The sequence below is a fragment of the Scyliorhinus canicula genome, chromosome 5, assembly GCF_902713615.1.
Source record: "Scyliorhinus canicula chromosome 5, sScyCan1.1, whole genome shotgun sequence".
Classification (NCBI taxonomy): domain Eukaryota; kingdom Metazoa; phylum Chordata; class Chondrichthyes; order Carcharhiniformes; family Scyliorhinidae; genus Scyliorhinus; species Scyliorhinus canicula.
Window position 1 is genome coordinate 31,489,070 of NC_052150.1, and position 17,906 is coordinate 31,506,975.

Sequence of the window (17,906 nt, forward strand, 5' to 3'; positions counted from 1 at the left end):
ATGAGTGGAACCTGCCAGAGGAATCTGTTCCAGTGGGAGGGGAAGTTGGGACCTATAGTGGATGATGGAAGTGTGAAGTGAGGCTCTTTGTAGGGTGAATGCTACATCTTCTTATGCGTGGCTTAGCCTAATCCAGCTGAAGATCGTGCATAGGGCTCACCTGGACAAGGCTAAGATGAGCGGCTTCTTTCCGTGGGCAGAGGATAGATGCAAGCAGTGCGCTGGGGGGCTGGCAAACCACATGCACATGTTTTGGTTCTGCCCAAACTGGTAAGCTTTTGGGTCTCCTTCTTTAGCACCATGTCAGCAATGCAGATTGTGGTGGAATACAATTCATAGAATCCCTGTAAGTGCAGAAGGAAGTCATTCGGCCCATCGCGTCTGCACCACCCTAGGCCCACTCTCCTGCCCTATCCCCATAACCCCACCTAAGCTTTGGACATTACGGCAAAATTTAGAACGGCCAGTCCATCTAACCTGCACAGTTCTGCTGCTTATACCCTACAATGTCTTGTAGATGTCCAGTTTTAAGCTGACAGATATGCTCTGAATCCATCACGGTGGTAATACCACAGAACACGATAAGGGTATCCTAAGTGTGAATTCAGGACTTTGTTTCCACAATGAATATCCTGGACTCATGCCTCTCAGTATTGTTATAAACAAAAGCATTTGTGACAGGTAATTCAGTGAGGTAGATGTCATGTAGGTTTTCCTCAGGATTGTATCTCTCACCATCTGCTGCTGTAGACCCAGCCTGGCAGATATTTACTTCCGGACTTGTCAGCAAATTCTTGGTGATGGATATTGATTTTTTTTCCACCCAGAATAAATGATGTGTCCTTTCACAGTGTTTCTTTGCAAGTGATGCCTACATGGAAGACAACTGCTTCATTACCTGAGTGAAGGTCGGTAGGCTGTAATCAGCAGGAGGCTTCCTTGTCCATGTTTGACTTAGTACCATGGGACTTCATGGGGCCCAGAATCATTTGAGGACTGTCAGAACTGTCCAGAGGAGGTTCACAAGAATGATCCCAGGAATAAAGAACTAGTCATATGAGGAACGGTTAAGGACTCTGTACTTGTACTTGTAGGTGTCTGGAAGGATGAGGGGAGATCTTATTGAAACTTACAGGACCCGTTGAGGCCTGGATAGAATGGACGTGGAGCGGATGTTTCCACTTGTCGGGGAAAGACTAGACCCAGAGGGCACAATCTCAGACTAAAGGGACGATCCTTCAAAACAGAGATGAGTAATTACTTCAGCTAGAGGGTGGTGAATCTGTGGAACTCTTTGCCGCAGAAGGCTGTGGAGGTCAAATCACTGAGTGTTTTTAAGACAGTGATAGATAGGTTCTTGATTAATAAGGGGATCAGGGGGTATGGGGAGAATGCAAGAGAATGGGGATGAGAAAAATATCAGCCAAGCTTGAATGGCAGAGCAGACTTGATGGGCTGAGTGGCCTAATTCTGCTCCTATGTCTTATGGTGTAAAAGCACTTATTCACTGTGCTGCCACCTCTCCTGCGTCTTTCTTACCTGTGTAATAGGTCATCCCAAGGAGTATGATGAAGGTTTGGCTAAAGGGATTGATTCTGTGAGTATATTAAGCTGTTGCTTGACTTGTGCCAAAATTGTGAAAACTGTTCACAAACAAGACCCCAGGTGTTTACGAGGAGAACGTTGCAGAGTTGACAGGGTATACCAAAGGTTGATTTAGCCCAAAGCCTTGGTCAATGCTGGATGGTCTGTCAAGTTTTATTCTTAAACTTTTTTGAAGAAATTGGATGCAACTGAATGGATTGCTAGGCTGTTTCAGAATGAGATTAAAATCACCCATATCTAGCAAAATAAATGTTACGTTTAGTATTGGAAAGTGCTTGTGTGGGATTAGAACTAAGGTTGGTTTTGAAACTGCTGATGGTCAGAAGGCGGGCATGCTGCCAAAGTTCAAACTTGACAATGCCAGTTTGGGATAGATATAGGAGGACTGGCAGAACTAATTAAATAATTCTAGACGAAAGAAATTAAAGGAGATGATTTTTCAGCTCTGAAGAAGAGTCATATGGACTCTAAGCTTTAATTCTGTTTCTCTACCCACAGATGCTGCCAGACCTGCTGAGATTTTCCAACATTTTGTTTTATTTCAAATTTCCAGCATTCGCAGTATTTTGCTTTTATTTAAATGAAAGGCGAATGTAGTTTGAATGTGTTCGCTTATACTCTTTTTTACTTTTTGAAAACTTTCTGAATATTAAATAGTTATAGTGACTATATGTGTGACTATTTTTCAACTTAGATGGTCTGCAGTTGTACTGTACAGTTGGTATTGTAATTCCACTATTGTTTCTCAAAGTTGGATGGATTGAGCAGATTACAACAGTTTCTGATTTTTAATATTTGGACTGGATTTTTCAGACAATGATGAATGCATTAGGGTTATGATTCCATCAAAAATCTTTTTTCCAAGAAGATGAAAAGGGATTTTGCACAGCATTGCATCCCCTCTGCTCCTCAAATTTTGTACATTGAAGGTTGAATAACATGGTATGTGCAATTTCAAGATTCGTCCTGCTAATTTTCCTGCCTGATGGTTTCCCACAATCCACATTAACATTCTTTATATTTTTTACTTCTGTTGGCAAAATTGATTGGGGGAATGTTGGTCAGAGAGCATTGGAACTTGCGAGCAAGATCTGAATTTGTATCGTGTTTCATCACCGCTCAAATGTCCCAAAGCACTTCACTTATAATTCATTACTTTTTGGTAACAGTAACTGTTCCAATTTAGGGTTTCATTGTATGTGGACAACCTGTTATTATATATTTCAGACCCAGTGGGCAGCATCAGAGGCATCATGGAAATCTTAGGGGAATTTGGCTGGGTTTCAGGACACCTATTGAATATGGGAAAGAGTGAGGTGTTCCCAATTGAGGCCAGGGGACAAGACTCGGTACTAGGGGAGTTGCCGTTTAGGGTGGCGGGGGCGAGTTTCAGGTATGATGGTAACCAAGTTGCGTGGAGTTGCATAAATTAAACTTGGCGCAGCTGGTGGAGCAGATGATGGTGGACTTTTAAGAGGTGGAATGTGCTGCAACTGTTACTGGCAGGGCAGGTGCAGACAGTGAAAATGACAGTGTGCTGCTGAGGTTTCTGTTTGTATTTCAGAACCTCCCAATCTTTGCACCCAAGTCATTTTTTAGGACGGTCAATGGGCTGATCTCTGGGTTCGTGTGGGCTGGGAAGACCTCGCGGGTGCGGCGGGCTTTTTTTTAGAGTGGAGGAGGGGGGCTGGCATTGCTAAACATGGTGAACTATTATTGGGTGGCGAACATTGCTATGGTAAGAAAATGGGTCGTGGGGAAGGGGTCGGTGTGGGGATGGGTGGAGGCAGCTTCGTGCAGGGATATGTTTTTGAGGGCTTTGTTGGCGCCTTTAATGTTCTCGCTGGCCAGCTACTCCATGAGCCCAGTGATGGTGTCAGTTCCAAGGTTGTGGGGGAAGTGGAGACAGTATTGTGGGCTGAGGGTGCCTCTGTGTGGGTGCTGATCTGTAATAACCGTAGGTTTGCATGCCGGCGGGGCTGAATGCGAGGTTTAGGGGGTGGCAGCAGGCGGGGATTGAGCGCTTCGGCGAGTTGTTTATAAGGGCAAATTTGCGGGGCTGGAGGGAGTGTATGAGTTACCCAGGGAGAATGGCTTTAGGTACCTGCAGTTTCGGGACTGTAAGGAGAGAGATGCCATTTTTTCCTGCTGGGTGTGGAGGCGGTTCCGAGTCCAGAGGTGGTGATATTTGGGGCGTCGGAAGACCCAGAGTCCAGGGGGTGAGAGGCCAATGTTTTGGCCTTTGCCTCCCTGAGACCGATTTTGCTAGAGTGACGCAGCCACTGAAAGCGGAAGTGGGATGAGCGACCTGGCAGAATTCCTGAGGCTGTAGAAGGTAAGTTAGCTTTGAGAGAGTCGGCAGAGGAGTTCACCAGGAGGTGGAAGCCATTTATTGATTTATTTAAGGAGAATTGAGGGGTCTGCAAGGGGGGAGAGTGAAGTTGGGGTGGGGAGAAAGGGGGTTAAAATGGGGAAGGCGGGATCAGGTTGGCGTCAGAAGTTCTGCTGTTCTGTTTTTTTTTGTTGTGTGTGTATATGTGAAAATACCTTGAATAAGATATTTTCTAAAAAACATAGTAACTGGTCTGATGGTACAGTATAACTTAGCTCTCTGATATCCCTAATATTAATAACAAAACTAACATTGATATTACAAAGTAATTTTATTTTTGCACTGATAACTGACTATTTTGTTCACGGATAGTGATCCACTGAAATTCAGTTCAAAATTTATATTGCATTTTGTGCTACTCAAAACCAAATTCACAATTACTTGGTTGCTAAATATTATTTTATTTTGGACCTTTTCAATTTTATCATACAGTTTAAATTTTTTTTTTTCAAATCATCCTCCATGCCATGACCGTATCAAATTTGTTAACTTGCATAAACAGAGTGATCTCGGGACTGACTGGAGGATATAATGGTAACTTCGCACTAATTGCATTTGAACTGCTTCTGGTTGTTCTGCTAACATCCAATTTCTAACTTGAGCCTTGCTCCTACAAGCCTTCCATATCCATCTTTAGACTGAACATTATTTACAATCTTTGTTACATAACTTCCAGTCAATGTATTAGCCATTATCGTTTATTTTCAACAACTTGTGTCGTATTTTATCTATTGTTTGTCCTTCCTCTGAACTGCTTTTGAATATCTCCATTTTATAATACATTGCAACATTATGATTCCCAGAATTTTGACATGCCATTGATTAACTACTTGAAAGGAACTGGATATATAATAATATTTTATTAGTGTCACAAGTAGGCGTACATTAACACTGCATTGAAGTTACTGTGAAATCCCCTAGTCACAACACTGCGAGCCTGTTCGGGTACATAGACGGTGAATTCAGAATGTCCAGTTCACCTAACAAGCACGTCTTTCGGACTTGTGGGAGGAAATCGGAGCAGCCGGAGGAAACCCACGCAAACACAGGAAGAACGTGCAGACTCTGCACAGGCAGTGACCCAAGCGGCAATTGAACCCGGGACCCTGGCACGGTGAAACAACAGTGCTAGCCACTGTGCCACCGTGCCACCCAAACAGCAGGCACCGCTGGGATTCAAACCCAGAATCTCCTGTTTACCGGACAGGCGCTTTAACCAACTAAGCCACGGCACAGCATTGTTGTTTGAGAGCAAAGAGGTTAAAAAGAGAGAGGAATAGGCTAAGATTAAGTACTCTGCTGCAGTTTATGTAAGGCTGAGTAGGTTTTGAAAGAGGTTGGAAATTGTGTGCAGTAGGGTGTGTTGAATACTGGAGATAGGCTAAATTCTGAAAATGCTCCACAATTAACAAATTAGGATTATGCTATTGTACAAGCTGATAACCACCTCCCATAAAGGACAAGATATTTGGATCGCTTTTAGATTCAGGGCGATCAGTTACTTCCAAGAAAAGTATCGACACTGAACTTGAATTTGTAATACCCAGTAAGAATCAGAGCTGGGGCAAAATTTGTTCTGAGGTGGGATGGGTAATATATCTACAAATTTCACACATGCCACACTTTCATTAGTTAGTCATTGATGAAGTTTAAAACTGCAAACAAATTATCTTTAAGTAACTATAACAAAGTGCAAGATTGGGCATCTATTTCTGATGGGGGGAAATCTTGATTTTCGATCCCTTGTATGTTTGAAGGTCAATGAAACCACAATGGAACAAAATATATTCATACATAATTGATTTATTTACAAGGCAAAAAGCAGTTGAGAAGTATAAGGTCCAGGATTTTCTTCACTGGCTGTGAGCAGCTCAAATTTTGATGGTTAAATAAAGGGGGAACAGTCTTATACCTGTACTCTAGAAAGCCACTTAGTGAAGGATTGCACTGGAACCAATTCTTACACAATCTAAACAGATTAAATATTGCAAGCAGACACCTCAACTCAACTGTACCCAAGTTTCAGTGCAAGCCTTTTGTATACCCAATTATTGCTCTCCATTTGCATTAAATTAAAGATTATTAATATGTTTATTAATTGTCTGCCTGCTACGTTTATTTGTTGTCTGCCTGCTTGTCTTGATGAGCTTCAGTTTCCTCTAGGAAGGTACTGGTGATGTCACTGGACTAGTAATCCAGGGAAATGCACTTAATCCCACCACAGCAGATAGCGATATTTAAATCCAATAAAATCTGGATTTTAAAGTATACCAATCACCATTGTTGTATAAACCAATCTGGTTCGCTAATGTCCTTTAAGGAAGGGAATCTGCCATCCTTACCTGGCCTGGCCTACATGTGACTCCAGATCCACAGCAATGTGGTTGACTGTTAAGTAAATGTCCTAGAAAGTTCAAGCAAATTTAGGGATGGGCAATAAATCACCCCATGGACTTCCAGTGGCAGCCACGGAGTGACATTTAATTCATTTCATTTTCTTTCAATGGTCGCACACAGGGCAGCTCCGGCTCGAAGGCGTTGGTTTGAACTCTTTTTACTTGAAAGTGGGGTAATTTTGACAGGAAAGTGTAGTTGAAGGTGTGAAGGAGATGTTTTCATGGACCACAGACGGCTGGGGGGGGGGGGGGAGGAAAGAAGAGAGGAGTAGCCCCTTACATACTTTTTTTGCCTCCTACCAAACAATGACAAAGTCACCCAACCCGAACACCCCGCTCACCATCCATTATTTTCTGATCTCTGACTTTCCAGTTTCTCTGTCTCCCGGAAGAGGCCAATTACTTTATTAGAGATCATAAACTGGGGGAGAATTGAATGCTGGGAGTCGGAGAAGCTGGAACTTTGCAAACCCCTCCCCCGCCATCTGTGGTGTTTTTGGGGGGTGACCTTTGGATTTGTCTTTGTGGGGGAAGGTGGGGTCCATGGGGAACTGTTAGCACAGACCAGGGAGGGGAAGGTGGGTGGGGGCGGGGGGGGTTGTCTATAGAACATAGAACATAGAACAGTACAGCACAGAACAGGCCCTTCGGCCCTCAATGTTGTGCCGAGCCATGATCACCCTACTCAAACCCACGTATCCACCCCATACCCGTAACCCAACAACCCCCCCCCTTAACCTTACTTTTATTAGGACACTACGGGCAATTTAGCATGGCCAATCCACCTAACCCGCACATCTTTGGACTGTGGGAGGAAACCGGAGCACCCGGAGGAAACCCACGCACACAGGGGGAGGACGTGCAGACTCCACACAGACAGTGACCCAGCCGGGAATCGAACCTGGGACCCTGGAGCTGTGAAGCATTTATGCTAACCACCATGCTACCCTGCTGCCCCACCATGCTACCCTGCTGCTGGAGCCTTCAACAGGGGCTACCACGCTGGCAGGTAATGCTGATGAACGTAAGTGGGGTGGGGGATGTGGCCATGGGGATGGCCAAGTGGTTCGGGGGGGGGGGGGGGGGGGCGGAGCGTTGTTATAGTGAGCAAGGTTTTGGAGGGGACGTCGGTGGTGCTAGTGATTGATTATGCACTGAATTGGGACAACGTGAGGTTTGTGATAGGGCTGCTGGGAATGATTCCGGTCTTGGGCAACTGCATGCTGGAACTGAGGGTGGGTAGGCCACACCATAAGGCAATGGGAAGATTGGCGATGACTAAGGACTTGGGTGGGTTTATGGAACGGATGGGAATGGTGGATCCGTAGAGGGTTAGGAAGCCGGGAGAGAGGGGTACTCCTCCTCGTGTATCTCAGGTATATTCCAGAATTCACTTTTTTGTTGTGAGCTGAGCCGGAGTACGCGAGAATCATGATGTCTGATCATGCGCTGCACTGGGTGGAGGTTAGACTTAGCTCGACGCAGGCACAGAGGCCGGAATGGAAGTTGGATTTGGGGCTTTTGGTGGACAAGGGGTTCGCGATGATGTAGGTACCTCATTTGCTGGGGATATTTAGCGAGGTATTGGAGAATGGGGAGCTACCGAAGACAGACCCAGGCATCGATCACTATAATCCCAAAGAAGGGAAGGACCCGTTGGAGTGAGGGTCGTATAGATCCATTTCTCTGCAAAACACGGATGTGAAGTGTTTGCCAAGTTAGTGGTGAGGAGGATGGGAGGATACATTCTGAGGATGGTCGCAAAGCACCAAACGCGTTTTGTAAGGGGCAGGCAGCTCGAGTAACATCAGGAGGCTATTAAATGTGATTTTGACCCTGTTGATGGGGCAGTTACCAGAGGTGGTGATCTATATGGATGCGTAGAAGGCTTTCAACTAGGTGGAGTGGAAGTACCTGTTTGAGATTCTGGGAAGGTTCGAGTTTGGCCCGAAGTTTGCAGCGTGGGTGTGTCTGTTGTATGTGGCCCCCATGACGAGTGTAAGGACAAATGAGATGAGTTCACCAAGTTTCAGGTTGCACAAGGGAATGAGGCAGGGGTGTCCGCTGTCGTCATTGTTGTTTGCACTGGTGATAGAGCCCTTGGCGATTGCTATAGGGGTCAGTAGAGTGGCAGGGGATTGTGAGGAGCAGTAGTGAACATCGGGTGTCTCTATATACAGACGACCTGCTGCTGTTCATGTTGAACTCATTGGAGATATGGGGAGAATTATGGACATACTGGAGAGGTTCTGGGCTTTCTTGGGTTAGAAGTTGAATGTCGGAAAGAGTGAGGTGTTCCCGTGAATGCGGGTGGTCGGGGTGCCAATCTGGAGGCGTTGCCATTTAGGGCAGCCAGGGACATGTTTAGGTATCTGGTGGTCCAGGTCATGGGGGAGTGGGCGACGATGCACAAGTGGAACCTGACAACGTTGGTGGAGGAGGTTAGGATGGATTTTAAGAGATGGATATATTACACCTGACATTGGCGGGTGGGTCCAATAAACGTTCTGCCAAGGTTCCTGTTGTATTCCAGAACCTCCCGATCTTTATCCCAAAGGCCTTTTTCCGGAAACTGGACGCAGCAATTTCGGAGTTCATATTGGCTGGGAAGGCACCTAGGGTAAAGAGGCAGAAAGGGGAGTCGGCGCTAACAAACCTGTTGCATTTCTACTGGACGGCAAATGCGGAGAAGTGCGATGGTGGTGGAAAGGAGAGGGGTTAGAGTGGGTTAGGACGGAGGAGCAGTCCTGAGGGCCATGGTTACGCCGTCGCTTCCGCTAACACCTGGGAGGTACACGGTGAGCCTGACGCAGTCCACGATTAGGGTGTGCAACTAGTTGAGGAGACACTTTAGGATGGAAGGAATGTCGGTGCTGACACCATTGTGAGAACCATGGGTATAAGCCAGGGGAGGTGGATGGCATGTATAGCAAGTAGAGGGAAGTGGGGCTGGTGAGGGATTTGTACCTGGAGGAGAGGTTTGTAGGTCTGGAAAAGCTGCGGGAGAGGGTGGAGCTGCCAAAAGGAAGCAAATTCATGTATATGCAAGTGAGTGATTTTGCACAGAAGGAATGGAGAGGGTTTCCCAAGCTGCCGGAGTACACTTTGTTAGAGCAGTTGCTGGATTTAGATTGGATTTGGATTTGTTTATAGATACGTGTACCGAGATGCAGTGAAAAGTATTTTTCTGCAAGCAGCTCAAACAGATCATGTAGTACATGAAAGGAAAAGAAAATACATAATAGGGCAACACAAGGTCCACAAGGATCGTTTAGGAGTCTGGTAACAGCGTGAAAGAAGCTGTTTTTGAATCTGTTTGTGCATGTTCTTAGACTTTTATATCACCTGCCCGATGGAAGAAGTTGGAAGAGTTAGTAAGCCGGGTGGGAGGGGTCTTTGATTATGCTGTCCGTTTTCCCAAGGCAGCAGGAGGTGTAGTCAATGGATGGGAGGCGGGTTTGTATGATGGACTGGGCTGTGTTCACGACTCTGAAATTTCTTGCGGTCCTGGGCCGAGCAATTGCCAAACCAGGCTGCGATGCAGCCAGATAGGATGCTTTCTATGGTGCATCTGTGAAAGTTGGTAATAGTCAGTATGGACATGCCAGACTTCCTTAGTTTCCTGAGGAAGTAAAGGTGCTGTTGTGCTTTCTTGGTGGTAGCATTGGCGTGGGTGGACCAGGACAGATTTTTGGTGATGTGCACACCTAGGAATTTGACGCTGTCGTCATCTCCACCTCTGCCTCATTGATGCAGACAGGGGTGTGTACAGTACTTTGCTTCCTGAAGGTCAAGCTGCCCCCAAGTGTGGAAGGGAAGGGCAGGATTGGTGATATATATGGAAGGCCGGGGGAGTAAAGATGGTGAGGATTAAGAATAAATGGGAGGAGGGGGTGGAGATAGGATGGGGAGTGTGGCGATGCAGAGGGTAAATTCAACTTCCTCGTGTATGAGGGTGAGTTTGATTCAATTTAAGGTGGTGCATATGACTCGGGTGAGGATGAGTGGGCTCTTCCAGGGGGTGGAAGACGAGTGTGAGAGGTGTGGGTGAGGACCAGCAAATCATATGCATATATTCTGGGGCTGCGAGAAGTTGGAGAGGTACTGGGGGTATTCGGGATGCTATCGAAGATTGTGGGGGTAGAGGTCAGGCCGGACCCAATGGTGGTGATTTTTGGGGTATCGAAAATGCTCACGAGGGGAGGAGGGCCAATGATGAGGCCTTCACCTCTCATTGCCTGGTAAAGAATATTGTTGGATTGGCGATCGGCAATGCCACCACACCATCTGACCTTGCTAACCTATGTTGGCCACCATTCCAATTCCAAAACCTGCAATTTAAAATTACCTTCTTGTTTAAAACCTTTCACAGACCAGCGTTTTATCGCTCAATCAACAACTAAAACTATTGATCTGTTTTTTTTTCCAATGCCACTTTTGGGATCTAGTTATGTAAAGATTGGCCACCTTTCTTTCCAAGAGGGATTTCATTAACTGTAATATACTTTTTGGATGTTTTGAGGCTTCAGATGTTGCTCTGTAAATGCAATTTTATTTATGCTTTTGTTAACATTTTAAGTAACAAGCAGCTGATCGCCTGCATTCCCTTCCAAGACCCAAAGCTGTTAAATTATTCTCTGCTAAAGTGTGTGAGTGCTATAAGCTTTTAGTATATATAGTATTTAGAATACCAATTATTAGGTGGTAGTTCCAGAGGTAAATAAGAAACAGTAAACTATATATTTTTTCTAAATTACTTTGGTTCAGTCTGGAATGCTTCTTGGAATGAAAAGAAGTGAGGGGCACAACCCAGCAATACCAGGAAATAAGATGCATGTACACAAATTAAGCACTGCTAAATGAATAGCTCGTGAGCTGCTGTCTTGAACTGCTACAGTCCATGTGGTGTAGGTACACCCACAATTGCCCTTGTCCTTTTAAATGGTAGAGATTGTGGGTTTGGAAAGTGCTGCCGAAGGAGCCTTGGTGGGTTCCTGCAATGCATCTTGTAGATGGTACACACTGCTGCCACTGTGCGTTGGTGGTAGAGAGAGTGAATATTCATGGATTGGGTGTCCTTTGAGTGGGCAGCTTTGCCTTGGTTTGTTTTGCTTTGTCTGGTGTAGGCTAGAGGGATTTGAAACAATGAGTATTGTAATGGAGGTGTTGCTTTACCAGGAGCTATGTAGGTCAATGACCACAGTGGTGGAGGATGAATGTGACTTTTTTTTAAATTTAGAGTATCAATTTTTTTTTTCCCAATTAAGGGGCAATTTAGTATGTCCAATCCACCTATCTTGCTCATCTTTTGGGTTGTGGGGGTGAGACCCATGCAGACACTGGGAGAATGTGCAAACTCCACACGAATAGTGACCTGGGGCCGGGATCGAACCTGGGACCTCGGCGCTGTGAGGCAGCAGTACTAACCACTGTGCCACCGTTCGGCCCGGGTGAATGTGACTTGGTGTGAGTTTGGACATGGGCATCAGAATTTTGCAAGACTTCAAGTTTTACAAGGGTAGAAAATGGGAAGCCAGCTAGGAGTGCATTGGAAAAATTGAGTTGAGGTAAGAGGCATGGATGAAGGTTTCAGGAGCAAATAAACGAAGACGGTGGGGAGGCAGTGACATATTGGTAATGTTACCAAATGAGGTGCATTTGTTTTAATGCGAGAAGTGTAGCAGGTAAGGCAGATGAACTTAGGGCTTGGATCAGTACCTGGGAATATGATGCTATTGGTATTACTGAGACTTGGTTGAGGGAAGGGCAGGACTGGCAACTGAATATCCCAGGGTATAGATGTTTCAGGAGGGATAGAGAGGGAGGTAGAAGGGGTGGAGGAGTTGCATTACTCGTCAGAGATGATATTACAGCTGTGATTAAGGAGGGCACGATGGAGGATTCGAGCACTGAGGCAATATGGGTGGAGCTGAGAAATAGGAAGGGTGCAGTAACATTGTTGGGACTTTACTACAGGCCTCCCAAAAGCGAGCATGAAGTAGAGGTACAAATATGCAGACAGATTATAGAAAAATGTAGGAGCAATAGGGTGGTTGTGATGGGAGATTTTAACTTCCCCAACATTGAATGGGATTCGTGTAGTGTTGGAGGCGTAGATGGAGCAGAGTTTGTAAGGAGCATCCAGGAGAGTTTTTTAGAGCAGTATGTAAATAGTCTAACTCGGGAAGGAGCCATACTGGACCTGGTATTGGGGAATGATCCCGGCCAGGTGGTTGATGTTTCAGTCGGTGATTACTTTGGGAATAGCGATCACAATTCCGTAAGTTTTAGAATACTCATGGACAAGGACAGGAGGGGTCTGAAAGGAAGAGTGCTAAATTGGGGAAAGGCAGAGTATAACAAAATTCGGCAGGAGCTAGGGAATGTGGATTGGGAGCAGCTGTTTAAGGGTAAATCCACATTTGAAATATGGAAGTCTTTTAAGGAAAGGTTAATGAGAGTGCAGGACAGACATGTTCCTGTGAAAATGAAAGATAGAAATGGCAAGATTAGGGAACCATGGATGACGGGTGAAATTGTGAGACTAGCTAAGATGAAAAAGGAAGCATACATAGGATCGAGGCAACTCAAAACTGATGAAGCTTTGGAGGAATATCGGGAAAGTAGGACGAATCTGAAACGCGCAATAAAGAGGGCTAAAAGGGGTCATGAAATATCTTTGGCTAACATGGGTGAGATTCTTAATGAGTACTTTGCATCGGTATTCACAAAGGAGAGGGACAAGACGGATGTTGAGGCTAGGGATGGATGTTTAAATACTCTCGGTCAAGTTGTCATACGGAAGGGGGATGTTTTGGGTATTCTAAAAGACATTAAGGTGGACAAGTCCCCAGGACCAGATGGGATCTGTCCCAGGTTACTGAGGGAAGCGAGGGTCGAAATAGCTGGGGCCTTAACAGATATCTTTGCAGCATCCTTGAGCACGGGTGAGGTCCCGGAGGACTGGAGAATTGCTAATGTTGTGCCTTTGTTTAAGAAGGGTAGCAGGGATAATCCAGGTAATTATAGACCTGTGAGCTTGACGTCAGTGGTAGGCAAACTGTTGGAGAAGATACTGAGGGATAGTATCTATTCACATCTGGAAGAAAATAGACTTATCAGTAATAGGCAGCATGGTTTTGTGCAGGGAAGGTCATGTCTTACAAACCTAATAGAATTCTTTGAGGAAGTGACAAAGTTAATTGATGAGGGAAGGGCTGTAGATGTCGTATACATGGACTTTAGTAAGGCGTTTGATAAGGTTTCCCATGGCAGGTTGATGGAAAAAGTGAAGTCGTATGGGGTTCAGGTTGTACTAGCTAGATGGATAAAGAACTGGCTGGGCAACAGGAGACAGAGAGTAGTGGTGGAAGGGAGTGTCTCAAAATGGAGAAGGGTGACTAGTGGTGTTCCACAGGGATCCGTGCTCGGACCACTGTTGTTTGTGATCTACATAAATGACCTGGAGGAAGGTATAGGTGGTCTGATTAGCAAGTTTGCAGATGATACTAAGATTGGTGGAGTTGCAGATAGCGAGGAGGACTGTCAGAGAATACAACAAAATATAGATAGATTGGAGAGTTGGGCAGAGAAATGGCAGATGGAGTTCAATCCAGGCAAATGCGAGGTGATGCATTTTGGAAGATCAAATTCAAGAGCGGACTATATGGTCAATGGAAGGGTCTTGGGGAAAATTGATGTGCAGAGAGATCTGGGAGTTCAGGTCCATTGTACCCTGAAGGTGGCAACGCAGGTTAGAGTGGTCAAGAAGGCATACAGTATGCTTGCCTTCATCGGACAGGGTATTGAGTACAAGAGTTGGCAGGTCATGTTACAGTTGTATAGGACTTTGGTTCGGCCACATTTGGAATACTGCGTGCAGTTCTGGTCGTCACATTACCAGAAGGATGTGGATGCCTTGGAGAGGGTGCAGAGGAGGTTCACCAGGATGTTGCCTGGTATGGAGGGTGCTAGCTATGAAGAAAGGTTGAGTAGATTAGGATTGTTTTCGTTGGAAAGACGGAGGTTGAGGGGGGACCTGATTGAGGTCTACAAAATTATGAGAGGTATAGACAGGGTGGATAGCAACAAGCTTTTCCCAAGAGTGGGGGTGTCAGTTACAATGGGTCACGATTTCAAAGTGAGAAGGGGAAAGTTTAAGGGAGATGTGCATGGAAAGTTTTTTATGCAGAGGGTGGTGGGTGCCTGGAACGCTTTACCAGCGGAGGTGGTAGAGGCGGGCACGATAGCATCATTTAAGAAGCATCTAGACAGGTATATGAATGGGCGGGAACAGAGGGAAGTAGACCTTGGAAAATAGGAGACAGGTTTAGATAAAGGATCTGGATTGGCGCAGGCTGGGAGGGCCGAAGGGCCTGTTCCTGTGCTGTAATTTTCTTTGTTCTTTGTTACTGCACTAGCAGTCCAGAAGGCCAAGCTAATGCTCTGACAACCTATGTCTAAATCCCACTATGGCATCTGGTGGAATTTAAATGAACGAAATCTAGAATTAAAAGCTTCTCTCAGTAATGGTGGCTATGAAGCCATTGTTGATTGTTGTAACAACCCATTTAATGCCATTTTAGGGAATGAAACCTGCTGTCCTTACCTGGTCTGGTCTATATGTGATGACTCTGATCATTAAATACACTCTGAAATGGCCAAGCAAGTAACTTGATTGCATCAAACCACTATGAAGTCTCAAAGGAATGAAATATGCAGACCACCCAACATCAACATAGCACTGAAAACAATTATGGCATGCCAGCCATGTTGACCATAAAAAGCCATCCTTGCTAACATCTGGGGCATGTGCCAAAATTGGGAGAACTGTCCCACAGACTAGTCGAGCAACACCCTGACATAGTCATGCTTACAAAATAATACGTTCGATGTCCCAGACCTGACCATCACCAACCCTGAGTATGTCCTGTTCCACCAATAGGACAGACCCACCAGAGGTGACAGCAAGTGGTGTACAGTGGGAGGGAGTTGCCTTGGACTTCTCAACATCAACTCTCTACCCCATCAACGCTATGGCATCAGGTCACTAATGATCTAGATTAACATAAGAGAGACTTCTCATGAGATTTAACAGCTTTGTTGCGTCACAAAATTGGGTGCGACGAAGCCGTTCGATCGTGCTCCAGATCTAAGCGCTATAGTCCTGTCACGTACATCACAAATGATGGTGGACAATTAAACAAGTAACTGGAGGGGGAAGATCTGGAATATCCCGATCCTCGGTGATGGGGGAACCCATCATATTGGTGCAAAAACCAAGGCTGAAACATTGAAGCCAGTAGTTCTGTGTGGACAATACATCTGTGCTTCATCCTGAAGCCCAAGCATCACAGATGTCAATTTGATTCACTCGATTATGATGTCAAAAACTGCTAAAGGCACTAGATACTGCAAAGGCTATGGGCCCTGACAACATTCCGGCAATAACACTTCTGCTCCAGAACTAGCCACAGCTTTAAGCAAGCTGTTCCAGTACTGTTACAAGGGGGTCTCGCTCATTTAGCTAGACAGCTGGGTCGTGATGCAGAGCAAGGCCAGCAACGCAGGTTCAATTCCTGAACCGGCTGAAGTTATTCATGAAGGTCCGCCTTCTCAACCTTTCCCCTTGCCTGAGGTGTGGTGACCCTCAGGTTAAATCACCATCAGTCAGCTCTCCCCCTCAAAAGGGGAAAGCAGCCTATGGTTATCTGGGACTATGGCGACATTACCTTGCAACACTATGAAACTGGAAATGTATACATCCTGTCCACAAAAAAACAGGACAAATCCAACCCAATCAATTACCGCCCATCAGTCCACTCAATCATCAGCCAAGAAGTTATTGTTGATGATCAATCGGCACTTACTCAGCAATAACCTGCTCAGGACCACACAGCTCCAGAGATCATTACAGCTTTAGTCCAAACATGGATAAATGCTCTGGGGTGTGATCGGTCGGTCAGTGGTCCTGTACACAGTTGAAGTCGCCCCCCCCATGATCAGTCGGTGTGTGTCAAGGTCGGGGATTTCTGCCATGGTCTTTATGAATTCTGTGTCCAGGCAGCATGGTGGCACAGTGGTTAGCACTGCTGCCTCACGGCGCCGAGGTCCCAGGTTCGATCCCGGCTCTGGATCACTGTCCGTGTGGAGTTTGCACATTGTCCCTGTGTTTGCGTGGGTTTCACCCCCACAAACCAAAGATGTGCAGATTAGGTGGATTAGCCACACTAAATTGCCCCTTAATTGGAAAAAATGAATTGGGTACTCTAAATTTAAAATGAATTAAAAGGAAAGAAAATGAATTCTGTGTTGTCCCAGTTGGGAGCGTACACATTTACCAGTACGACCGGTGCCCCTTCCAGGACACCGCTGACCATGACGTACTGTCCCCCTGGGTCCGTAACTGTCTTGGTTTCCGTAAACCTCATCCTCTTGCTAATTAATATTGCTACCCCCCCTAGACCTCGTCCCGTAGCATGAGTGGTATGTCTGTCCCACTGTGAATTGCGCTTTCACGTATCTGATCGTCAGTCCAGAAGTAAAACACTCGAACACGTCAGTAACGAATATTCGTTTATTCACGGCCGGGACAAATCTCTAAGCAGTCGGGTAACTACCTTCGAGAAGTGCCAAAGTCCCAGAATAAGGACTGTATTTTTATACATTTTACAGCTTAGGGGTGGTCCCCTTAAATTCCTAGATACACCTATGATTTGGCAAGGATCCAGAACATGTACATATATGGAATTATTCTTCGAGGTCGGGAGGTTATTTTTGACATAATCATTAGCACGAGTCACTATTAATATTGTTACAAAGGTTTTTGTATCCCATGGCCAATGTTTATTTGTTTCAACTGGTCAAACGAGCTTAATTGCGCTATCTCCGCAATAAAGTAACGCTTCCCATTCATTCCATTCTTTGACTTTTTGACCTCTCTGCTTTCACAGATGCGGGTCAGAACATTAAATAGTACTAAAGCCACACTCCCCTTTTTCCATCCCATGACCTTCTGACATCTCTGCTTTCACAGATGCCGGTCAGAACACGCTCCCTTTATTTCATCCCTTGACCTGTTGACATCTCTTTCACAGAGCTTTTCAGAACTGTTATATTAACCCTATCAGCGAAGTTCCAAATGAAATCCACTTCTACACCACCCAGCCCTTTCTTACCAGCAGTCGGTCCTTCTCCCTCAGGTACGTCTCTTGTAGGTAGATTATGTCTGCTTTTAGGCTTCTTAGGTGGGTGAAGACCCTGGATCTTTTCACCGGGCCGTTGAGTCCCCTTACGTTCCAGGTAACAATCCTGGTGGGGTTTTTTTGCCCCCCCCCCCCCCCCCCCCGGTCCTGTGGGGTCACCCATACTTACCTGGTGGACGCGCCCCTGCACTCCAGGGTTTCCCTTCATTAGGGGGCCGTCCAAAATAGCCACAGTCGCCGCTCTCGCCATGAGGTCGGACCCCAGGGCTCCAGGGTTTCCTTTTTGTCCAGGGGGCACCCAACACGGCC

General features: G+C 45.8%; 1 protein-coding gene and 1 non-coding gene across 5 annotated transcripts in view; one reads left to right on the forward strand and one right to left on the reverse strand.

Moving 5' to 3' along the window:
• si:dkey-118j18.2 overlaps nt 1-17,906 on the forward strand; it is a 126,589-nt gene that overhangs the window by 63,639 nt on the left and 45,044 nt on the right. The gene's annotated exons all lie outside the window — the stretch shown is intronic.
• Nucleotides 5,159-5,232, reverse strand: trnat-ggu. Its single transcript has one exon. It is a non-coding gene; the product is annotated as a tRNA-Thr (tRNA).